This window comes from Rattus norvegicus, chromosome 1 (genome assembly GCF_021556685.1).
Source record: "Rattus norvegicus strain SHRSP/BbbUtx chromosome 1, alternate assembly SHRSP_T2T, whole genome shotgun sequence".
NCBI classification, from domain to species: domain Eukaryota; kingdom Metazoa; phylum Chordata; class Mammalia; order Rodentia; family Muridae; genus Rattus; species Rattus norvegicus.
In genome coordinates, this window is record NC_141534.1 from 45,845,430 (window position 1) to 45,870,831 (window position 25,402).

At 46.9% G+C, this 25,402-nt stretch overlaps 1 protein-coding gene across 19 annotated transcripts in view; it reads left to right on the forward strand.

The window, feature by feature from the left end:
• Positions 1–25,402, forward strand: part of Scaf8 (SR-related CTD-associated factor 8) — a 187,811-nt gene that overhangs the window by 103,106 nt on the left and 59,303 nt on the right. For 10 of the 19 annotated variants that reach the window (XM_087616176.1, NM_001428712.1, XM_087616104.1 and 7 more), the window contains one exon: positions 23,617–24,709. The exons of 5 other annotated variants lie outside the window; for them this stretch is intronic. The gene's annotated coding sequence lies outside the window, so the exon portion shown is untranslated. Of the gene's footprint in view, positions 1–1,893; positions 1,977–23,616; positions 24,710–25,402 lie in introns of those variants that run through there. 4 more of the 19 variants (XR_015658395.1, XR_015658390.1, XR_015658408.1 and 1 more) reach the window with 3 other exon arrangements.

Here is a 25,402-nt window from a genome sequence, read left to right on the forward strand (position 1 = left end):
TAGAAGACCGACACATCTTACATTATTGATGAAAAACTTGTATTTTAAGGAAGAGTTGTTTAAAACGTTCTGCTGCTGGTTCCTTGGATCAAGGATGGTGTTTTATCTGGTCCTATCTTGTAAACACAGCAGCAGATCGCAACATAGAAGCAAATAGAAACAGTGAAAAGCTGACGTGTTAACGAAGTTAAGTACGGATCCCTTCATTTCCCTATCCCGCTCAGCAGCTCTGTGCCTAGGCTGTGCATCTTCACTGATACTTGGTAGTGAGTCTAGTCTCTAATGGTTGAGCCATCTCCCCAGCCCATACAAACAAACAACCCCAGGCTGGATTAAAAGAATTATTTCTCTGGTGTCAGGATGGACTCTTAATACACATCACCAAAAGGTGTCGTTCTGAATTCTTTACGACTCCATTCTTTGCAGTAGAAATCTGTGAAAGCGAAGTTATTACGGAAATGATTTTAGCCATGAGATGTAAGAATACTACCCGGTTCTTGTACACACCGCACTCCCATCTCTGGTCCACAGGCGTCTCCATGGTGACATGGTGGAGCTTCAGGACCTTTGCGGTGAGATATGCCTTTTGTCATCTTTTCATGACGAGGTCAAATTTAATTATCCCAGGTTACTATATATAAACTTGAGAATGTCTATAGTTTATTTCTGACAGCTGTTAGGAATGAAAGGGAAAATGCCGAAGCTTTAACCTTTGGTTTGAAAACAGGAAAACAAATGTTCATGAGAAAGTGGGTTACCTAAGACTTGGCCTTGGGAAGTTTCAACACATCTTGATGTTTTTTCCCCCCCCGTTCTGTGGTTGGTTCCTGTGGAAACCAGTTATGCTGGAGACACCTCAAGATATTTTTATAGCTGCTTCGATATCTATGACAGTGTTCCGTACTGCCTGCGCTGCAACACTGTACAGTTTTCTGTTCTTTCCGTTCGTGCTCAAATGCCGTGGCAGACTTGGAGTATTTAGGAGAGAAAAATCACATCAGCACTTGGTCTCCACCAGTAGAGGTCACTGTGCCCCCATAGAAGGCGACAAGGGCTGCTGTGGTGCTAGAGCCAGTCTCACTGCTATTTCTGAGGGCTTACTGCAGATAAAGCTCTGGGGAATCATTGACAGCTTCCTGTAATAGACACGGGCAAGTCAGCTGGTCCCACGCGCATGCGTGCTGAGTTGCGAGTGACGGGTTACCTCCTGGCAGTCACGTGCTTGTCACTCCCAGTCGCATTGGTCTTAGAGACCAATGTCTGCTGGGAGAGCCCCTTCCTCTAAGGTTCTCTGCATTTGCTGATATGAATGTTTAAGAACAAATCACACTTCTCTTGTGAATGCAATTGCGATGGATCCCTTAACAGCCACGTTATTTAAATCTCGGTCTAGCCTGGGTGGCCTTGGAAAGAGGAGCGCAGTGGAAGCGACAAACCTGGGAGTTAGCACATGCTACCACAGGCAGTGGCGTAGACCTTGCTGCTGCTCCCAGAGCCTTCCAGCACCACCATCCTTGCCTAGGTGGCGATTGAGACGCGGTCTGCCCCTCTTCGTTCTGGTGCCCTTGTGGTCACCCTCTCAGTACATTGGTTTGAAAGTACCGGCCTCCTGGTGCGGCCACCAAGGTAGGACCAGGAAAGCCTGAAGACCATTACCCTGGGATGCAGGGAACACTCAGACTGCTAATCCCGTCACCTTTCTAAGTGAACTCCAAGCTGAGCAGGGCATAATAATTCTTATACCCTACTGATCAAAAGGGTTTATTTTGTGTTCTCTCTAATTAACCCATAGTTTTTTTGTTTTTTGTTGTTTTTCTGGTTCCGTATCAAGGAACAAGATAGGTATATGACCATTAATTACTTAAGTTTTCTTTTTCCTTTTTTTCTTTGAAGTTGTTCCTGTGCTTATTCAGTGAGCTTCCCTCTGCTGGTCCAATATTCTCTTCTGGAGTAATCACCTGCGCTCCCCTTCTTAGTGAGTTGTGCTGATTGTTACTCTCCATTTATTCTGTATTCAAGGGTGGTGGTTTCGATGGAAGACATGAGACCTTTCTTTTTAATATACAAGATTTCATGGTAATATTTCAGTTTACTGATGAATGTTTTCATGTTAGGAATCTGTCTTGTTGATTATAATGAAATGGTGTTCACCTCAAGAATTCAAAGCAATGATGGTTCCATTTATATAGAACAGAAATCTGGTCACCAAAGTCTCTGGGATTAAAGTCTACATATACCAGTTTTGGGTGAGGGAACGCATTGTGTGATACAGGAGCATTTTGAGACATTTATTTTGAAAAATGTCTTAATTCCATGTATTCGTGTGCGGGCTCACACACACCAGGACATGCATGTGGAGTTAGAGGATCCCGGAGGGATCAGGTTCCTTGGGTTCTGTGGATCCCAAAGATAACTCGTGTTGCCAGACTTGGTGGCAGGTTCTCTTTCCTGCTAAGCTATCAAGTGTTTGTAGTCTACATTTGGTCTTAGAGAGTGGGACTGGTTGTAAATATTTTAAATGTATCTTTAAAGCCCGTGCTCTGGTTTGCCTGTAGGCATTGCCTTTCGGTAGGTGAGGTAAACCAGTTGTCCAGAGGCAGGTCACACCCAGCTCACTACAGTCTGTTATTAGATACATGAGCTAGGAGGTTTCTTTAGGGATGGTCCAGATTCCTCAGAGGAAACCACAAACTGCAGGTCTTCCTCTATTGGCTAGAGAGCCTGATATTTCTAAGAAAAGATGCTAAAAATTGTGTCCATTAGCTGTTCCTGGAGAGACTGTAATGTATTAACACTTGAGATTCAGAGAGTCGGGCCAAAACCATTGACTCAGATGGCCCAGGGATTGGAGGACAGCAAGGACTTCACTGGAATATGATATTGTCTCAGAAGTTACATGATGGGGTGGGGAGTTGTGAAGGGGCAAAACGATAATTGATTTTCAGTGTCCTCTGTGCATTTTATAAGTTTAGCCTGTAAGACTACTGTAGAGAAAATACTGGTTTACACTTACTTTAATTTTTCAGCCTGATTTTGTATTGAGGTATGTTTGATCAATATGTCTTTCACAGACACTCAGGGAGTTGCCTCGAGTAATATTTAGATACATTTCAGTAATTCTGAAATTGGTATTTGTGATTTTTTTTAAATATTGAGATTTATTGAAATTTTATTTCTAAAACTTCAATCTCACAGTGCTTTCATTAGATATTAATGCAAGTATTTGAAGGAAGAAATTATCTCTTAAATTTATGCTATCATTTTTTTTCCTGGCATATGGGAGCTCTATCCTAAAATGTATCTATTAATTTCCTAAACTTTCAACTTGATTATAGCTTGAGATTAGTTTCCCAACAGTTCATTCATTCATTCATTTATTCATTCATTCCAACAGCTATGTAAGAACCAGGCACATGTGGAAATAAAACAGGGCTTTGCTCTTAAGCAGTTTCTGGGGCCATTCCAAGGCAATCCTGTAGCCAGACAACTGACTGGATTCATCTGACTATTCTGGGATGAAGCAGTGTGCTTCGGGCCATCCAGGACTAACCAGCCATGGCAGAGGCTGACTTGGGGAAAGGGGAGGATGCAAAGGGAGGGTCTTGTGGCTTGCCAAAGGACAGGTGCGTATGCAGTGTCACATGAAGGGCTCACAGTCAAGCGGGTGAAGCCCAGGGCACAGGCATACTCACTTCCCTACCAGTAAGAGTCACATGACAACAGAGTCATAAGTGAGGTGGCATCTGTGGTGGGTCGCAGACCCCCTCTCCTCTCTCTCTCTGCCTTTCCTCCCCCTCAGGCTTGATGAGAAGGGCTGCGTGCTAGGTCAGAAGGAGGCATCATTATTCCGCCTAACCTTTCTGTGCTTCATGCTTCATCCTCACACCTGCACATATCTGTTCTGCACCTAACCTTCTGACTACGATATTTCCCAAACTCTGGCCATTTATTAGATGTTAATTATGCACAACAATGGGTTTCTTTGACGTTTTCATACATGTTCATCAAATTCACCTGTCGCCCTCTTTCATCCCTGTCGCCCTCTTTTGTCCCTGTCTAATTCCTTTCTGTTCCCAGCTAACCTTCCCACTGCTTTTGTGTCTTCTAGTGTCTCTTTCTGCCCTCTCCCCACCCCCACTTTGTGACTTAGCGAGCTCTGTGGGGTTGTTTACAAGACCTAACAGAAAAGCAATCTACCTTTGGAGCCAGATTTGCTGCCCCTCGTGGAACAGCTGCTCAGCACTCAGCAGCCATGTGCAGCCAGCTCACCAGAATGTGAGAGAGAATGTGAGAACACTCTGGAACTGTCGTTTGCACTACTAGATTGTGAAAAGAAAGAGGATTAAAGGTAGTAGACTCCAGGAGAACCAGGCCACAGCAGCAGTGGGCGTTCAAAGCAGAAGGAAACAACAGGGAACGAGAGAATGAGCCTCAGTGAAAGCCATCCTCCCTTTTTCCTCTTCCAAGACCTTCAGGAAAGCACGAGTTACCAAACATTTGTTCACTATATGTATCAGATGTGGGTAGTGTATCAGATATGGGTAGGATGCATCCTCGAAAGGCCAGACCTCCGCCATCTTGTATTCATTGTTTATAACCAGGAGCGTGGAGACACAACCATTCATGCAGTAACCCAGCTGCAAGAACAAGGTGCCTACTTGGAAGTTTACTTGAGAGGTGGAGCTCCCAACATTGTCTCCATAGAGCAGGACGAGGAGGCAGCTCTGTGTAGAGAAAAGCCAGCCACTGTCCTCAAAGAACAGGTACTGGTGAGCAAGTCACGGCTCTTCCTGAGCCCGGGGAGCCTTTGTGTGATGCCTGTGCCTAGCAGGCAGGTTACAGCCACAGGCACTGACAGTCTCCATGGGGCCCTGGGAATCCTTCAGTGTGGCAGAGCTTGTTTTGCTGATAGGACACAGAGAGCAGCAGGATGTGAGGCTGGGGCTGGAGCCACTGCTGTCTGAGATTCTTGAATGAATTCATCTTGGTACTTAGCAACTTCGTGTGTTACAGCTGAGGTTAGAGCCCTCAGGAGATCCCAAGTAAGATCTCTTGTTCGCTAACTCAGAAAGGAGAGGAGACAGTGACAGGCGAGCTTGCAGTGCTCTGTGTGGTGATGCAGAGTGAAGCCTTGCAAATCCTCTTGGTGTGGGAAGATGCCTGGGCTCTGAAAATGGGAGGAGAGGCAGGGGATTGAGGCTAGCCGCAGTTTCGAGATGGCAGTGCAGCTCTGCACAGCTTCTTCCCCCAAAAAAGTGGAGCGAAGACTCCAGCCACTTAGAGCTGCACAGAATGAAAACGCCTTGGGAATGTGAGGAAATTTAACTCACATGAAGACACAGTGTTAGTTTTCCTGCTGACATTTGGCACACACCCGCACGCAGATCAGCATTTGGAGTGCTGAGGTAGGGAGATTGCCTCAAGTTGAAGGCCAGCCTGGGCTACGTCATGAGATGCATGCACCTCTGCACAGTCTGAAGAATAAGAACAAAAAGTCAGTTTCCACTCAAGTTCCATTGGGTGAAATACTCAGAAAGAGACCTACAGATGGCATTGCCAGGTTTCTAAAAACAACAGGCAGACACCCTGTTAAACTCGAATTTCAGGTAAAACACATTTCAATGTAAGAAGGCTTGGAATTCATACTTAAGGGGGTAGCCTGTTTCACTTTACATTTCTCACTGGAAACCTGGAGCCAGGACGAGTGTGTATATGTTTTTGTGTGTGCGCAAGCATGAGTGTTTTGTATGTGTGAGCATGCATGTCGGGGCCAGAGGTGATGCTGAATATATATATATATATATATATATATATTCTCAGCGACTCTCCACCTTGTCATGGAGGGAGAGGCCAGACGCCTCCAGTTTACCTAGTCTGGCCAGCCAGCCTGCTCTGGGGCTCCCCTGTTTCTGCCTCCTGTCATCCACACGGGTGCTGGGAATTCAGACTCTAATCCTCATGCTTGCTTGACAAGTGACGTGCTTTGACTTTTTGACTCTGTGCATAGGTGTTTTGCCTGCATGTGTATCACATGCATGAAGTACCCACAGAGTCCAGAAGAGGCTGTTGATTCCCCTGGAACTGGAGTTACAGGTGGTAGTGAGCAGCCATGTAGGTGCTGGGAATCGAACCCAGGTCCTCTACAAGAACAGCCTCTACCCTTAACCACTGAGCCATCCTTCCAGTCCCCCCAGTTGTGTTTATTAGTGTTATAGAAGAATAATACTGCTCATTGCTATGTACTGAGCCTCTGCTGTGCTTCGTTCTTTACAACTTCCTTTCTTTTCCTAACAACCGTGTGAGAATGGGTGAGAATGGGTGAGAATGCGCTTCACAAATGAGCTCACTCGGTCCCCAGCTCCGGGAAAAAAAAAACCAAAAACAAAAAACAAATGAGCTCAGAGTGCATCTCCTCTGGGCACACGGCCAGCTCAAGCAGAGTCAAGCTGAGGCCCCCATCCTGATACCACGCTGTTCCTCACATCCGCTCTGCCGTTTTGGATCAAAGTAGCTTGTACTTGACACCATGACAGAACTTAAGAGATTGTCCTATATCCTTTAAATCTTTTAAAAATTACAATTTCGTATTTTAAGGGTTTGTTTTGCCTGCATGCACGTGTGTGCATCAAGTGTGTGCAGTGCCTGCAGAGGCCCAGGGAAGGCATTGGAGTCCCGGGAGCTGACTACAGGTAGTTGCGAGCAGCCATGTGGCTACTGGTAATGGAACCCATGTGCTCTGCAAGAGCAGTCAGCGCTCTTAACCGCGGGGCCAGCTCTCCAGGCCTTTGAGTTATCTCTTTTTGCTTTACCATCAGGGATAGGAATTTTTCTTCATAGTCGTTAATTGTGAGTTTTTGTGCCTGTCAGTTTTATTTTTTGGCCTGCAAGTAGGCTTGCTTTGTTTGCAGTTTTGAAAATATCTACTATTTGTGTGTGTGTGTGCCTGTGCGTGTGTGCATGTGTGCGTGTGTGCGTGTGTGTGTGTGTGTGTGTGTGTGTGTGTGTGTGTGTAGGGCATAGACACACCACCAGACACCTGTTCTTCATTCTTGTTGAGGCAAGGTCTCTCAGTGCACACTCTAGATGGGCTGGCCAGGAGCTGTCCTGTCTCCACCGCCCATCTCACCATCACAGAGCTGGGATTGCAAGTGAGTGCACCATGGTCTTTTTTTCAATGTCCATTCAAGGAGTTAAACTCAGGGCCTCATGTTTGTGTGACAAGAGCCACCTCCAGTGGCTCCCCTGTCTGCAGATACTTTATCTTGTTAATTAAAATATTGTACACTTTGATCCCTTCTGAGGAGTGTAGGTCTCTTCCCAACTTTCTTGTATACCTCAGCCTAAGATGTGTGGACTTGTGTAACAGCAGGGTGGGGATGCAGACTCCTACCTGTGTCTGGACTCTGCTGTACTTATCTGCTGATCACATATATTTAGGAATAGAAATCCATCACTTTTGCCAGGTTCCTAGTGACAGGGACGTGGGAAGGGTGGCAGCGTGATATTCTCACTCAAGATCAGTGGACTCTGGCAAGCTCATGGAGTGTGGTATAATGGCCACTGGGTTCCTTCAGAGTAGGACATTTTTCACTTTCCCTAGGGCTGGCAGCTAAGGGCTTGGCTTAGTTCAGCTGTGGAGATTGTAGTGAGGAGAACGCCAAGCCTCGCCCCCCCCCCAGCTCAGGCTGGCCTCGGTGTGTAAGCCCACTTCTCTCCAGATGGCGCCTCTCAGCCAGCATCCCATCTCCCAAGAGCCCCATGCCCTCTGTGTCCTGAGGAACAAGGCCTTGCCTTTGTCACCCTGTCCCTCCCTTTGAGCTGCACTTGACAGTTGTGTATGGCAGTTGGGGAGTCGCCTCCAAAATCTGGCATTTGGGTTTCAGTAGCCAATTTAAATATAAACCACATCTTTTAAAAATTTCAGCGGGAGACATTTATACTCAGTGTCTTTTAAATGAGGAACCAAGCAAATGAACGGTGGCAGGGGCCTGTCTTTGCTATAAGTCTTTGGTGACATTTTGATGACGGAATTCAGGATGTGAGAACCCGCAATGCTCTAACAACACCCTGGTCTACGTTCAAAGTATAACCAGAAATAGCTTTATATGTCTGTGTTGGTTAGGGTTTGCTGTGAAGAGGCACCATGACCACGTCAACTCTTCGAAAGGAAAGCATTTAATAGAGCTTGGGTTACAGTTCGGAGCTCTGGAACATTGCCATGGCTGGAAGCATGCGGCGCGTGGGCAGGCATGATGTCGGTAAAGGAGCTGGGAGTTCTACACCCAGAGCGGCCACGACACTGGGCCTGGCTTGAGCTTCTGAAACCCCGAAGCCCACCCTGCTCAGATTTGTATTTCAAGGGCAGTTGTGGTTCTGAAAATCTGCGTTGGCCGCTCCATTTCTCTACATTACCTGCCATTTCATGTTCGTGGTAGGCAAGTTATCTGTTTTCATTCAGTCCGCGTTAGGGAGGCACTGCGTGCATGCGCATGCGCACTTGTCTGCGTGGACGCCTGTGGAGCCTCAGCACTGGTATAGAGTTCCGTGGGCCAGCATGCCTGCGTTTTATGTTGGACGCTGGGGATCCAGACTCAGGTTCTCATGTTTGCATAACAAGCACCTCCCCCATTTAAGCCATCTTCCCAACTCCCAAGTTAATTTGTATGGCTGAACTTAGTCTTGAAGTCACGGACCCCTATGCAATCGTGAAGCCTGGCTTTTTATTTATTTACTTTTCAATTGATTGATTTACAAAGAGCCGCCTTTTCTAATTTTAGGAATCCAAGGAGTGTGGCTGTTGCTTCACTTTGTGGCGCTGATGAACACTTAGTACAGTTCTCTTTTCTCCCTCAACACCAACTGTTTCTCCAAATTGTGTTCTGCCTAATTGTCTTCTTCATTTGGAAACACTGACATTCTCCCAGCGTAATTAAGAAAGTTACTCTTTGCTGTTGGGTGAAAACAGTAGCAAGTCTATTTTACCTGAAACTCAGAGCGAAGGTCCTTTGATAGGACCACGGCTTCCTACTCGAAGGCAACATCTGCCATACCACTGTATTAAGGATTCTGGAAACTACTCCATTGTCTGAGACTGGCTTCCCTCAGCCCATGCAACAAGGCCAGTGTTCCTCACAGGACCGTTGGTGGTGGCGAGAGATAGTGCACATCAAATCCAAGCACAGTGCTGTGAGAACTGGCAACAGCCATCTCATTTAGACATTGTTCTGAGGGGCCATGTATGTGGTGAGCATAACTTCCCCTCCAGGCCCTTCTACAGTGTGCTCCCATGGCTGTCCATAGCCCTTGGCCAGGCAGTAACTGACCCTAACTTGAGAGAGTCCAGCATCACAGCATTTGCCTGTAGACATGAGAGTCTTCGTCTCTGCTGATAGAGCCATGGATGTTCCATGAACTGGGTGATAGAGAAATGTTTAGTTTACTTTATCCATTGAAGGAAAGGACTTGGTTCTGCTTTGGAAAGGGAAGTATACCATAGCTAGCTTTCTTAACAAGGTCACTCTGACCTTTCTCTTACTAGTCTGTAACAGTCTTACATCTACTCACATCTTTACAAAGAACTAGACACAATATTTAAGTAGATATGCCATTTTCCGTTTCTCCAGCCTATGGATGTGGATGTTCTATACCCTTCTGAGGAACAAGCAGAGGGCATTGTGTGTGTGCCAATCTTGAGGATTCTGGAAGAACAGAAATGGAAGTGAGCCCATTGTATCAGGGAAAAGGAAGTTGGTCTTGTAATCTAACTGAGACTGAATGACATTCCTCAGGTAATGGTATGCGTAGGGGTTTTGAATTCCCCAGAGAAGGAGATGCCCTGCTAATGAGGGAGTCTCCCATTATGCACAGCACCCCAGAAGGCTACCCAATAATGGTAGACTTTGGCCTTAATTAGTAGTTTTTCCCATGAGGCAAAGGGTATGAATGTGTTTAGTAGCAATGCATTGTTAGCTTTAGAGGAAAGAACCATTCAGGGGAGGGGCTGAGGTGGGCAACTTCTTGCCCTTCTGCCTGCGTCCCAACTAACAGCATTTACTGTGAGTCCTCATGCCAAGGTAGCACTGCATCATCTTCCTCTCTCTCCCAACAGCCAGCAGGCGAGAGGGAGCTTTCTTCTGTGTCAGATACCATATTGAATTTTGGGTTCAAAGGTAGGATGGAGTGCAAAGAGCATTGAAAGTTGGGTGTATCTCTTTCTCTCCCTATTGCTGTAAGTCCATCGTGGCAGGGGGCTCATGGTGGCAGGACCTTGAGGCAACTGGTCACATCACATCAGGACCCAAGCTGAGAGAATGGTGCCTTCCATTGTTAAGGCTAACCTCATCATGATAGAAGCTCCTCTCCTGCTACTGTCAATTGACACTATTAACTGTCAGACTGGTTGTCAAGTTCTGGCCCTCTGCCTGCCTTAGGTCACTTGTACATTTGAGCCTATTTCTCATGTACTGAACACTATAACATGTCACAAAAGTGGGAAGAGAAAGGAAACCCGTTTTTGCAGAGAGCCGTATCATATGGGCTATAACAGTCCTGACCACCTATGTGTGGGCTCCCCAAGTGGTAGATCTAACCAGTGTTGTCATCTAATGGCCAATGCTCTGTCTCATCAGAAGAGCAGGAACGTTCTACCAGGGAAACCTGAGGTTGTTATAAAATGGTCTTCCTTTGGCAGACAAGTCCATGTGGCTCAAAAGTGTAGACATTAGTCCTCACCAAGTCATCAAAACCCACATTCCTCCAAATCTGAGGCTCAAAAGGAGGCAAAAGGATGTAATGTTCATTCTGTCCTCATGACAACTGACCCCCAACTTCAACACAGGCAAGCCCCACAGAAATCCCCATAGCTCTGGACCGCCTCTATCCTGCTCTGCATAACAACAGTTTCGTAGCTCAGAGTCATGAGCATCAGACCACTGACAGTCCCAGATAGTGATGACCAGCTCTCCCTGCCTCTGCCTCTGCCTCTGCCTCTGCCTCTGCCTCTGCCTCTGCCTCTGCCTCTGCCTCTGCCTCTGCCTCTGCCTCTGCCTCTGCCTCTGCCTCTGCCTCTGCCTCTGCCTCTGCCTCTGCCTCTGCCTCTGCCTCTGCCTCTGCCTCTGCCTACGAGCAGTGCATTAATGTCAATGCCCTGAGTGTCCTGTGCAGGATACTCTCTGGTTTTGTAATTGGCAGGGGTTGGATGCTGCTTGATTCGTGCATCTGCCAAGTTTACAGGTGATGATCTGTAACCCAAAAAACTTAGGATGTGGTGGAATGGGTCTGAGTATCAGACTTCGAACCACTTTTTCCAGTTTCAAGTAAAATCAATACCTGACTGTAAATTAATGTGCATGTATTGGCCATCAGTTCAGCTCCAGCCTCATCTAGTTACTTGTTGACTTAACAAATAGTCTAGTGACCTGGCACTTTCCAGGTGCTAGAGAAATAAAGAGGACATCACTGGCAGGAACTCTGGGCACTGCTGTGTGTGCCACCATAGTTTGCAGAGCGCATCCCATCCCAAAGCTTGACCAGGAAGGATGCTCTCATAGACTGTAGACGTTTGAAGACTGTAGGGAGGGGATTGCACAGAGGGCCAACTGTGTGGGGAGGGAGGAAGTGAAACAGACCTCTTGGGGAGGGGGTGTTGAGTGTTTATAGACAGAAGACAAGGGACTGCAGATTGGAGAAGGGAGTGCTGCATACATTGTGATAGTGGTTTTAAATGTGTTCTAAAATATTCTTATCGATGATAGTGGTGGTCTGTTTGTGTACACGCATGTGCACACGTGATGGTCATATCACAGCTTTGCATTTTTACCCTAGTTCTGGGGACCAGACTGTCCAGCAGGCACCTTCGCCTTCGTGGCCACTGCTCCAGCCTGGCTTTAAATATCTTCATGATGGTATCCATTAGGCTGTGCAAGATTAAAAGTGTTTTACAAACCCTTAATGATTCTGGAGTCAAGCTCCTCTTTAGAAAGGCAAACAGAACATCTTTAAGACGCATTGCTTATTAACCCTGGACACGGAAGATTCACAAAAGGCAGAAGTGGCGATGGTGTTTCACATAACCGAAGCTTGGAGAATTTGGCTCTCTTCTACAAATCTTGAAATAAATGTTTTCTGGAACGTTAATTGGAAGACAGCTTGCTAGCACCAAACTGGCAGTCTGTGACGGGAACTGGAAACTGCTAACAGATGCAGCCTCCAGATTTTTAAAACGTGGAATCTTTTCAGCCAGCTGCCAAGTCATTGATCTCTGTAACTTTCTAAAGTAAGAAATTTACATGTAAATCCACTTCACAGTTCTGCTCACACAAACCGTCCCTGTCTGTGTGATAACCCAGATACAGGTCTGATTTCAGAGACACTTACCCTGACCAGAAGCAAGGTGTTTTTATTGACTGGGTAGTTTATCTAGAAACATGCGGATCAAACGCAGCGTCTTAAAAATAGCGCTTCAGTATTCGGCCAGGCTCTTACTGAGTGACTGCAGGTGTGGAGGGGACTCTTGATGTCCCTTGCCTTTGTTCAGCATGTACACTGAGTATATGCTATTACAATACATTTAGGAAACTATCCAAATATGCACATTAGTTAAGTGATACGTTTTCCGCACGAGCCCAGGTCGACACAGTTCTACAGCATTCAATACAATTGCTCCCACAAGGAGTTGAATGGGCAGCAGGGCCTTTCTGGACTCGATCTGGGACGCATTGGCCAGTCCATTCAAAACCCATGACTTATTCAAAATGGGAGTCACCACCGGCTCTGTGCTCTGGGTGGTGAGGAGGTCTGTTAGTAGGGACGACGACCATATCCATGCAAGCTACCCGCCCCCATCCTCCAAACACACATGTCCAACATAGTTCACCCTGCTAAGTACCCCTCTCCCATTTGCTTAACAGATTTTCAACCAAGAGGCATCTCCATTTTGTAAGTCTCTGTAATTCTTCCACAACACTTTTGCCAACTGCCTGAGCACTCTTTCTCCATCTCGTTATGGGTACAGAAGCTGGCCCGAGGCTGTATGTGAGCTGATGTCCTTGTTTTAAATGATGCAGAAACGCACAAGTAGGAAACTGTAGGGTAGGGTGAGAGCAGACAAAGTTAAACCACCTAACATCCCAAATCCGGGCAGTTTCCTTTCTAAAACTACAGAATCCTGTTTGCCTGACACAGAACTAGCTAGTAGGAAGATGTTCGTAAGAAGAGCAGACAGAGCTCTCGGGAGCTGGAGTCTCCAGAGACAAGCTTCCCATCTTTCTGGTCAGCTGCCCTTCCTCCGAGTCTCTGAAAAAAATGCCAGCAGTCCAGGATGCTGAGAAGAAAGGCAGAAGAAGGAGTAAGACGGCAGCTGGTTGCCATGATGCTGTGTCTGGCTGTGCTCTCCTCCTGGCAATGTTTCTGGGCTCAGAGATAAATGGAGCGGACGAAGTTTTCCTAGAGAGAGGCAGACACACGAGTGATAAGGGCAATAGAATAACCCTGTTAGGAAAGAGCTGAGACTCAAAATGGCAAGAAAAAGGAAGGGCGTTGAGCCAGCCACTCTCTAGGGCTAAATCTGACATGAGCAGATGGGGTCACAGTCCAAGATGAATAACAGAGCCGGGCAGACAGCAGGCTTGAGATGAGGGTCTGTACGAAGGGACATTCTAGTGTGGGTCGGGAGGAGGGGAGAGGAACAGGCGTCTGAGTCTTGGGCTAGACAGGGGCTCCAGTGTGAGACCGAAGGACGTAGAACTGGAAGGAGGCAAAGATGCTGAGGTGGACTTGGTGCCCAGTGCTGCTCTGGTCTTGAAAAATGACAGAAACTTCCAGATCAGCCTGCGGCTCTACAAATCCAGAACAGGCAAACCAGAAAGGATTTTAATGTTTGACCTTCAAGCAGAGGGAAAACTTCCTAGAAGGCTGAACCAATGAATCTGTCATCGTTTCTAACAAGATACCCAAAAGAGTTTATTGAAGGATTGGTACGGTGGGCATGGTGGCCCGGATCTGTAATCCCAGCACAAGGGTACCCGAGGCATGAGATTCTCGAATTCAAAACCAGCCTTGGGTGCACTGTAAGACGCTGCCTCAGACAAGATAAAGAACTACTTCAGAGTTGGGGAGATGGCTTAGTCGGTAAAGTGCTTGTACAGCCTTGAGGACTTGAGTCCAATCCTTTAGAACCCATGTTTGTAATCTGAGCTGGGGAAACAGACAAGCAGATCCCCAGAGCTCACTGATAGGCTAGCCGTCTTACTCCTTCTTCTGCCTTTCTTCTCAGCATCCTGGACTGCTGGCATTCTTAGCGTTAAGTATGTCCCATGCAACCTTTGGGATAAACTTATGCTAACATTGATTAACCATGGCTTTCTAGTTGGTAAATTTGATGGCATTCCCTGGTGTAGGGTGACTGGACTTAAAGGTTAGGAGTTTGAGCATTCTCTCCAGTGTTCTTAAAAGGAAACTTTCCATCAGCCTTGTCCCTGACATATAGTATTGCTGATTGGAACCAAGTGCCATCCAGAACCCTCTCGGACTGATGGGTACACCTCTTAGGGCCTCTTTCTCTACAGTCAAGAAAGCATACCAAGTATGAGAAGGACTGCTACAGAGTCCTTTTGGAGTTATTTGTGAAATAGATGTGCAGTTTAGACTTTATTGTTGTAGCTGAACTCAATAAATGGCTCCTGACCCCCTCCCAACTGTGGGCTAACTCAAAGGGCAGATTCCCTTTGAGGTTGGACATGGGTAGCCTAGAATCTAAACTAGGAAAAGGGAGTGGAGTGGGCGAGGGGATTTTTTTTTTTAACTTGAAATACAGGATGTTTTACTGGGAGGAGAAAATTAAATAAAATCCAAAAGGGACCTTTCTGAAGAGGGTTGGCTGGGTCAAAACCGCCTGGCTCCTGGGAAAGCACGCTGATAGGTGTGTATTGTGAGCAGTGGCACTGTAGCAGGTACAGTGTAACAAAGTAAGGGCAAAATGAATTCCACCTCAGGGCCACTTAAGTAGCTCTGGTGAAAGCTTATTGAAAGTGCAGCCCTGTAGGTGGACAGCGGGCTGGATTGCCCATTGTTTCTTAATTATAAAAATTTGCCCGTGCCGATTCGGAAATACCAGGAAGCCTGCAGCACAGTTGGAATAAACCAAAAATAGAGAATAGCTCACAGGGATAACTACTAAATTACTACTTTGAAATGGGGGTGAGGATTTGATTATTTTTTTCAAAAAAGACTCAACATACAGCCAAGGCTGGACTCTCATCTGAGCTTTCCTTTCTGTCCTTTGGATAAGAAACAAGCCAGTAGACATAGTGTTTATTTGCATCTTTTGGTCCACACAAGCACCCACTGTCTGTAGATGTGGTGCTTAAGGAAGTGTCTGTGTGAGCTCCGTAGCTATGTCTGGTACCGGCTAGGGATGGGACACTTCTCCCCTGAGTCATTGCCCCAGGCGCTGACTCCTTGAGCCCCGGCTGCCTGTCTGTGTAAATTCAGCCACCACACAGATTGTGGGCACGTTCCGCAAACCACCCTGTTAGGCATCCTAGGAAGAACTCCAAAAATGGAACTCTGTAAACGGGGATAAATCTAGTTTGTCACCATTCCAAAAGTTTTGACATCTTTTTTTGGGGGGTGGGGGTGGGGCAACTAGAAATACTTGAGCTGGTTTCCTCAGTCAGCTTCTCTGGCAACTCACACCAGCAGCTACTCGTGGGTGTCAAGAAGCCCTTTGTTGGTTCAGTCTCATGCTATATCCTGGCAGGGTATAGTTCCCTCCCACTCAATCTGCAATTTGAAGACTAGTCCCATCTGTGACTTGTCACCCTGAGAGAGTCCCTCAGGTGATGAACAGCTCCCTTTGGAAATGCCACAGAAATTTAGCTCTGCCTGCCACCCACAGTATAAACCGGGAGACAGGAAATCCACAGGCCTGTGTTCCTGGGCTGGGGCTCAGTGATGGCCGAGTAAGGTGTGAAGAAAGGCTACAGCCAAGCCCCTCTGAGGTCTGGATCCAGCCCATACAAATCAGTTCAGGTCTCCTCTCTGCCCCTCCCCCCTGCTGGCCTAACACCAGGTTTACAAATCCCTCAATTACTTAAGGAAAAGCGGTACATGTTTAAAAGGAACATCAGAAGAAAAGGGAACATTTTCTTTGAAATTACCAGAGAAGAACCTAGGGACATTGGCTGGTTCGCTGCCAAGTGGCTCCAGGGGAAATAACAGTTTCTTTTGAAGACATAAAAAAGGAAACCAGAGTTTTATTCTGTTGTAAATTTGTAAACCAGCTGTATCTCAAAACATAACCTTCTGGCCCTATAAAACTCTTTTAACAAAGAGTTTACGATCAGGTTGTCCTGAGACCCGCTGGAATTTTATTTTTCTCCTCTGTCCTGTCTCCAAGCCAAGGCACTTAAGCCAAGAACACCCCACCCTGTCCTGAACTATGATCCTGTTTCTCCCGCTCAGCAGCCCTCTCCCATGATCAGCTGCTAGGCCCAGTTCAGGTGCAGAAGGCTGTGCATTTAGCACTTAAGTCTTGATCGTGCTGTGGCTGTTTCTTCCTCAGTGTACACGTAACCCACCAAAGGAAAGGGAGATCCTAAAGAGGAAGAGGAAGCATTTGCTGACATTTTTCTAACCACTTTGATCTCATTTATGGGAGGATCAAACTTTCCGGCAGGAAATTCCCTCCCAGGAAGGCGCTCTCTCTCTCTCTCTCTCTCTCTCTCTCTCTCTCTCTCTCTCTCTCTCTCTCTCTCTCTCTCACACACACACACACACACACACCACCGAGTCTGATACTCCCACAGGGATCCAGTCACACACACAAAAGAAAAGACAGCAAGCACCTTGAATGAAAAGACATCAGGCCTCTTTGAGAAAATGTCCCCTGAGTTCACAAGAAATGGAGGCTTCCCATGGATCTCTGGGGGTTTGTGATCGTGGACGGGTGTGGGTGTGGAAGCACGTACATTCTGGAATGTGTAAGCCCCAAGACAACTAGGTGTCACTCCTCTGGCCACTGGCCTTTTCTGTTATTAAGACATGGTGCTGTCTTTGGAAATCACCAAGTAGACCAGGCTGGCTGGCCAGGGGGCACCAGAGACCCACATGTCCTCACCATGTCCCCAGCTCTGACATTGCAGGCATCTGCCACTAGGCCCAGCTCTTCTGACATGGGTTCTCTAACCCGGAAGTAGGTTGCACTTACATTGGGTCCCAGTTTGAACAGATTCACTGATACTGACCTTTCTGATGTGCTCAGAACACAGTAGACTGTATACTATTGGTCAGAGGCTTTCACAGTTCTGCCCTGTGGGAGCTGTGGAGCAGGAGGGCACAGGTTATCCTCAGGGCCTAGGCCTGCCCACCTTTTACCAGAGCTGCTCAGCACACATCTAACGCCTTGATCTCCCAGATTTAAATCCAGGCTGTGACTGCAAACAGATGCCTGGGTACCATGCATCACTGCCTCATGGCATGTAATCATGTATAATTTTGCCAAGGCACAGATGGGGACAGTGTTGACGGCAGGGTGGGAGGATGGTAGTATGCCATGCAGCTGGCTGAGTCAGCCCTCTTGACTGCCAGGCACCATCACCCAGGCACCATCCATGCAGCCTTTCCTTATCCCCCGTTGCCTGACTGTTTTAGTGGGAGAACTACACTATCACACAGTGAGATTTGCCATTTGAGATCTGCTAGTATCCAAGATGTGCCCCGCCCGCAAGTCTGAAGTCTTTTGAGGTGTGTTCAGGACCCTGGACAGCTGGATGGAGGAACGCAGGTGTCCTGCCTGAGGGGGATGACCAGAGGTGTGTTCTAGAAGGTTCTATGCTAAACCAGCTCCATGAGAGGGGAGCCTTTGTGGGAGATCAATGCAACATGCATTAACTCCCACAAATACTGCAAAGAAATTCACTTCTTTACCCCCAATCCTGGCCAAGGCTTCTGAGGAGTTTGATTCTGGAAACTACCCATTTTTAAAAAGTCATTTTCCCTTCTAGTCTGTGCTTTTTAGTTTCCTGGTGATGAATTCCCTGAGAGGGCACTGTGTTGTAGAAGGAGGAGCTCTATATTAGTGACTCATTCAGCTAGACCAGGTCCAGAGTTCGTGAGCCTGCTAAAATCTATTTTAAATTTTAAAAATTGTATTTTTTAGTATGTTATGTATGTGATATACATACTTATTAATGTGAGCACGCCCCTGCTGTGCTGCATGGAAATCAGAGGACAGCTTTCAGGCAGGAGCCAGTTCACCCCTTCCACCATCTGGGGTCCCTGGTATTGAATTTAGATCGGCAAGCTTGGTGGCTTGGTGGCAGGAACTTTGACCCGCCAAGCCACCTCACCAGCCTGTTAAGCTATTTGCAGAAAAACGGCCTGCGTCGGATTTCACTGGCATCAATGTTACACCAACAAACCACACAGACTGTAGCTGTGAAGGGCGTCACAGATGGCCAATGCCTTTCGGGAGTCTGTCCTGCTTCATGTTTTTAAGTAGCTAGGATCCTGGATTTGCTAGCTCTGTGCTGTGCCCACTCTAAGATGTGGACCCCAGATCCTGTCAGTAACTCTGTGAGCATGAAGATGAGATCCACCATCCAGTCAGTCAGGACAGCATTTATTAGTCGGTCTCTCTGAACGCAACACCAGATGCTTAAAGAAATTTTTTCTGTTAAATTTTACTCACCTACCTTCCTACTGGTACTTTGAAAGCACCCTGTTCCCTCTTTTAAATGCTTTTGGGTAAGGACAGAAAGTGCATGCATGCAGAAAAGAGACCCAATCAGAGATGAGTCAATAGGAGGTGCAGCCTGGTTGGAGGCAGCCAGGTGTCTGTCTGTCTGTGCCCGGCCCAAGTCCCCAGTTTCTCTGATACAGAGATGGGGTTTCATAGAGCTGTGGGTGGCAGTTCCGGTCTTGACTATTCCCAGGGTCACTTTTCCCCTGGTCATTGAAGGAAATTGAGTGGCTTGTCCTTTCCTGGACTAAGATGTCAATTCACTGTTACAGATTCGGTTTGCAAATTAAGCCATTAAACAGCAATACAGCATCTGTGCTGGTGACAGGCTGCGCTGGCTCTGCAGCCAGCTGTGACCACAGCCGGGGAAGCCGATGGGGTTTCCAGCTTCTCGAAGACTGGACATATGGGAAACTCTAAAGTCTGAAGCCTGAAAGAATGGATAACTGTTCACTTTTCAAAAGGCTCAGAGAGAGAGAGAGAGAGAGAGAGAGAGAGAGAGAGAGAGAGAGAATATTAACAATAGGATTTTTAAAAATGCTGGCTCCTTCCAGTACACTAAAGACTTCATTACCGCCTTGCTTTCCAGAGTGTCCATTATGTGTAAGAATGATGTGGCTACAGCACTGTGCCTTTTAAAGTTAACTTTAAATAGTGCTAGAATTTTGTAACTGGTTGGTTCATTTATTTGAAGAAATATTGACTGTCTTCACTCCGGCCTGGCATAGGAGGGTACATCCCACTTAAATGATGATTCGAACCCATGTTTGGAAAAGAGAGCCCTGCCATGCAATCCCCTGCACAACGATTTCCATCTACTGTTGGAAACCCACGTGGCGGGAGATGTCATTCAGTGGCAGAGTGCTTCCCACGCACAGGCAAGGTTCTGGGTTCTACCCCCAGGTCCAAGGGTGGTAGGAAGGTTACTGGAGGCAGACATGATCTTTTTGACCTGTGTCTGGAGAAAAACTATCTCAAGCTTCTGTAAGTCACATGCATTAATGCTTGGCCTCAGTTCCCGACTTTGCCCAGCACACAGGGTGATTCTGTTGCCTATGGAATGGAGGCCACGGTTTCAAGCAGGTAGACTTTAGTCTTCCTGGATGACTAGTGTTACCTCACCAGCATCGAGCCCTGCATTGGTCATTATTGAGTGTCCATTGAGCCCCAAGACCTAACAACCTCCAGTTTTTGTGAAGCAAAATGATTCCTGAGGTCGGTGCTGGTTTGACTCCTTTTCTAGTGTGGATTTAAGTGGCTGCTTTGGGCTTAGTGACTTGAGTAATTACCTGTACATGCAACACCCATGTAGATATCAGGCAGGCGGCATGGCCTCAGTTGAACAGAGGAACCCTGGGTGTTTCCCGGCATAGAATAAACCTCCTCACTAGGCAAATTGCCTTTGATATTGTAATTATCCTATACTTGGCATTTGGAAAGATACGGCTTCTTATTATTCCAGTCTAGTGGGATGAAGGTCCATGCAATCTAAAGTAGGTTTTTAACTCTGGGACAATAAAACAGAGAAAGCCGCCAGAACGCATCTGCATGGACTGGCAATCCCGATTCTGTGTCAGCCATCGTGAGCCCATATGGGCTGACCAAACGCATCAGCTGGCTGGGGCAGGTGGGGACCTGGCATCTGTGAATAACTCTGGCATTTTCCTCCCCACGTGACAGGACAGGCTGGCTGGGCCTCGGTCTGAGCATCTTTTGGGAAACAACACATCCATACCAAGTACACATATGTTACTCCTTACGTGGCCCTCGGGTTGTTAGTCCAGGATCTTCGGTGCTGGGGCAAGCTTCTCTGATACTGTTTTTCTTTCCTGCTGGCTTCTTCATTACAGGCCTTCGCCTTTGCTGTGAAGCAGGGACAAAGGCAGTGTGGGATTCCTGTCCAGACCTTTGCTGGCTAGCTGCAGCTCTGGTGAGGGATGTGTGTACTGGGAGGGGATGACTTACTAAAAGGTCAAAGGGCTCTCTGTGGGCTTTGTCTCCTCCTACGATTCCCCAGTGTCTTAGTCAGGGTTTCTATTCCTGCACAAAACATCACGACCAAGAAGCAAGGGGAGGAAAGGGTTTATACAGCTTACACTTCCACATTGCTTTTCATCACCAAAGGAAGCAAGGACAGGAACTCACACAGGGCAGGAACCTGGAGGCAGGAGCTGATGCAGAAGCCATGGAGGGGTGCTGCTTACTGGCTTGCTTCCCCTGGCTTGCTCAGCTTGCTTTCCTATAGAACAAAGGACTACCAGCCCAGGGATGGCACCATCCACAATGGGCTGGGTCTTCCCACCCTGATCACTAATTGAGAAATGCCCTACAGCTGGATCTCATGGAGGCATTTCCTCAAGGGAGGCTCCTTTTTCTGTGAGAACTCCAGCTTCTGTTAAGTTGACACACAAAACCCTGCCAGTACACCCTGCCCTCTCTCTTCTTGGCTGTAACTTAGAAATGACTCTGAGGTTATATACAGTTACAGCCTGCCGATAGGGCCATTGGTTAAGATGGGAAAACCAACTAGACCACAGGGTTCTCCCAATAATATGTGGGTGAAAGACTTCTGTTTCTCCATGCTATTGGTCCCCTTGGAGTCATGTCCCTAAGGTGGGGCACATCTTTGCCAGGTTCTTCCTCAGTCGTCCTCTTCTGCTTGGTGTCTTTGACTTGGGGACCTGGCCACCTAGCCAATGTCTCTACCACTGGACCTGTGTAGTAATGGACAGTACAGGGTACATGGAGGTGGCTGAGCCTCATGGCCCTCAGCACCCATGAATCACGGTGTCTGGTGTCTGTGCCATTTCCATGTGTTGTCAGGGGAATGGACTTTGATAGGAATGACACAGAAATACAGGGCCAGACATGCTTAGCTGGAGATCCAGTCCCTGACACTGTCAAGGTGTTTCCTCTTGTCTTGGTTATTTGATGTCAGGGAACCTGTTTGCTCCTCTGATAGGGGGAGGTTCCCGACTATGCCTCCCTCCAGGTCTGTTTAGGTTGGTACTGAAGACTCCCTGGCAACCACTCTCCACCAAGTGTCATCTGGGCACGAAGCACATTCCTCTCCACTAACCTTTATGGCAGAAGGTCAGTAGCTGTGCTTACCCAAGTGAGACACAGAGGCAGACACATTACCAATCTAGGAAAACCCGTTCTAAAACACTGTGTCACCCGGGTATCACTGGCACCCCGGAACCTGCTCCTTCTCAGATTTATTTCAAAGAAAAGGTCATGCCCTCTGTACCTGTGTTCCCAATTCTGGTCCCCATTCTTTATTCATTGTGAAATTATAGGTGATGTCTTGGTGAGTCATGAGCCACCCTGGGTAACATGACAAGAAACCCCTGATTATGTGAGAATTAATTTCTTCACAGAATCTCATCGTGGGCCAAGCTCTTAATGTAATGGGAAGACATTGATGTTTTGAATTCCTGCAGCTGTGACTTTACGAAGCAGCCAGGGTTTCCTGGTTTGGACAGTCTGGGGTTTATTTCTTGTTTTTGTTTTTGTTTTGTTTTGTTTTGTTTTGTTTTTGTTTGGTTTTTGGTTTTTTGCTTGTTTGCTAGAGACGGTGTTACTTGTAGCCCAGACTCACCTCACACTCTCAGTCCTCCTGCCTCAGCCTTCTGGGCTATGCGTCAACACACCCAGGAGAGTTTCCTTTCTTGTGGCCAGGCTTCAGGCCTGGCTGCTTCTGTTGGATCTGATACCCACGGGGCCACAGAGACTCTATGTGGCAGGCCACGGCACACGCAGATTAGGCACAAGCCGTAGAGGACTTCGAGGCTGTGTGATCAAAGCTTGGTGCTGTGGCCCAGCCTTCCTCTGTGGGATACTGGGCAAGATGTGTCTGGCATCCGTTTCTCTGTGGACATCTGTCTTCCTAAGGATTTTCTGTAAGGCCGGTAATCTACGAGCACTAACACTGTTGGCAAAGGTACACAGAAGTAACGGGTACTGGGTAGCGATCCTGCCCGTATTCAGTGCTACGAAGGGAGAACTGGTCCAGAAAAAGAATGCTTGGTTGCCACCCCAGTCTAGGGCTTCGTTTGCCTAACGCTGAGCCAGCCTCCAGCGCAATCCCAATTTGGCTGCCTCGGGAAGCTGGGTTCTCTGTTGTAAGAGCCAGCAGGCTCATAAATGGGAGCTGACTTCAGAAAGCAAGCACCATGCTATAAGAGCTGTTGGCCCACCATCCACGCCTCTCTTTGTTCCTTGCATTTTATTTCATTCTCATCCTGCTTGCTTTTTTTTTTTTTTTTTGGAAAGGTCATAGCAAAAGATAGGAAAACAGATGGGAGAATTCCAGAATTTTCACTCTTATAAGCTTAACCATACTATCATTTATGAAGTCTTAATTTCCTTAAGGTAGCATATATGTTGAGGCTTCTCTGAATTAAGCTGATTCTGGACGCAAAGCAAAGCATGGTTTGAGTTGTAAGCCTGGCCATCCACAAAGGTTGACATGGCCTGACCAGGCTGTGCTCTGTAGGGATCTCAGAAGACAGGAGTATATGCACGTATTAGAAGTTAGCCTTGGATAGCCAAGGCTAATACTGAGGCATATACTTTAGGTCAATATACTTTCAGTGCGTGTGTGAAGGGATTAAGGTAACATAATGGCAGGGACCATATTAGTCCTTGGTGGAGGTGTACTTGGAGCCTAGACCTGCCTATTTGGGAGAAAGTCTGTCTCCTATTTCTGCTCTACCAGAAGAAAGCATAGCAGTTCTGGGCATAGAAAGTCATCAAAACATCAAAGCATTTGCATTGGTGTTGACACCATGTCTTCTTAGGGGAATAAATTAAAAAAAAAATAGGAAAGTTATTCCATTTACCAGTGATGACATTATTGTTCCTTTTGTCAACAGGCAAGGTGATGAATGAAGTCCTGGCAGCTTCCAGTGTCCCAGGCCTTGTAGAAATAAGTGAGACAGACGTGCTTCAAAGTTCTAATGAGCGTCACAGCGGAAGCATTAAAAGGAGCCCCGCCGTTGCCTGTTGAGAAGGCTCTGTGCTCTCAGGCGCGGTTTCCGATTGAATGCAGAGGTCACACGCATGCCTCCCTCTATTACCTGTCGGAGCAGGTTTAATTTTATAAATTCTAGACACAAACTCTATGAGTTTCTAGTTCATAGTTGTTCTTTTTGAGGATCCACTCAGACGAACAGTATTACATCCGTAAGAGATACGCACTCCCACTGCCCACAACTAGTTGGGGAATCACTGGCGGACGAACTCCATCAGTAGCATCGCCCGGTGCCTGATGGGAAGGACAGGAGGGCGAGGAAACCCTCCCCGGAGAGTCGTACAGCCGGCCAGAACCATAGTGTTACTTACTACACCAGCGATCTTTTTTTTCCTTGAACACAGTAGCTTACTACTACTGGAAAGCCATGTACAAAAGCCTGGCCGTGGCTTCAGTCCATTGTTATTACTTACTTTCGTGAGCACTCAAAAACTCTGAAAGTTGTTCAGAGTTTCATTTTTTTTAAAAATCCTTTTTAATGCATCTTTGAGAAAAATCCAGGGTTCAGCACACCACCCTGAACCTTTTGCTCCGGCCTTCTTGTCCTGTCATGCACGCAGCAGGCGTGCTGGCCGAGATGAGAAACCTTGTGGGACAGGAAGGGAAACTGATAATCAGGCCTACTGCATGGTAGTTTACCGCACTTCATGAATTGAGGCAGAGATGGTGACAGTCTGCTGCACCAGACCTGATTTCTGCCTTTGACGACCACCAGTGTTCACACGATACCTGGGGGGGGGACTTAAAAATTCAAATGTGAGCACCGTTTATACCCAAAAGAGATTATTTTTAATTATTCTTTTGCTTGTTTTGTCAAAAAAATTAAAGTGCTTGGAATTCTTTATCTGTGGTCCCTTGGAATGTAATCAATGAGAACTCTAACCTCCAACAGTATGATCTCACTTTGGACATTCATAATAAAAGCTGAAACTCGTTTTGGTTGCAAGTCCTTTCTTTTGCCGTGTTGGGTACATAAGTCGAAATTTACCTTTGCCTGGCGCCCCTGCTGTCGCACCGGTGTCTATACAAAGATGCATTCATCTTTCAAGCCCCACCCCCAACCCCCGTCTTTTTCACTGGATGACTGACAGTTTCCAAATTTGAACAGCCACTCTTCTATGATTTCCTGGAAGACCCAGAGATCTTTGGATGCCAAAGTCTTTTTGAATATGCATTGCAACATGGGCTAAAGTTATCTCCCAAGGACTGTAGCAAGGCTTCCTCGAGTGCTTACATTTGCTATTAAACGAATCATAGTGCGATTATGCTACGTCTTGGCTGGGCCGTAGTTTCTGCTAATGAGCTGGAACCTGGAAGAGGCTATGGCTGACAGAGTGACACGGTGTGAGCTTTTCAGAGCATCTTTGTTTGACACTCCAGCATGTTGGGGTGTCACCTTATGTATTCCAGCATACTGAAGTTAAGAAAGAAAACAGCTCCCCCAAAGTCCAAACATGCCAGTCTTCGGAAGCGTGTGCACATCTTGCTTGGCACTCTTACTTAAACCTGCTGTGGCAATAAGAAAGAATCGCTTTCTGTCTTCGTAGTTAATCCTGCAATGCACAGGTGCACTACCCACCTAGCATCTTCCTCCTGGTACCTAATCCTTATCCCCAACGAAGAAACAA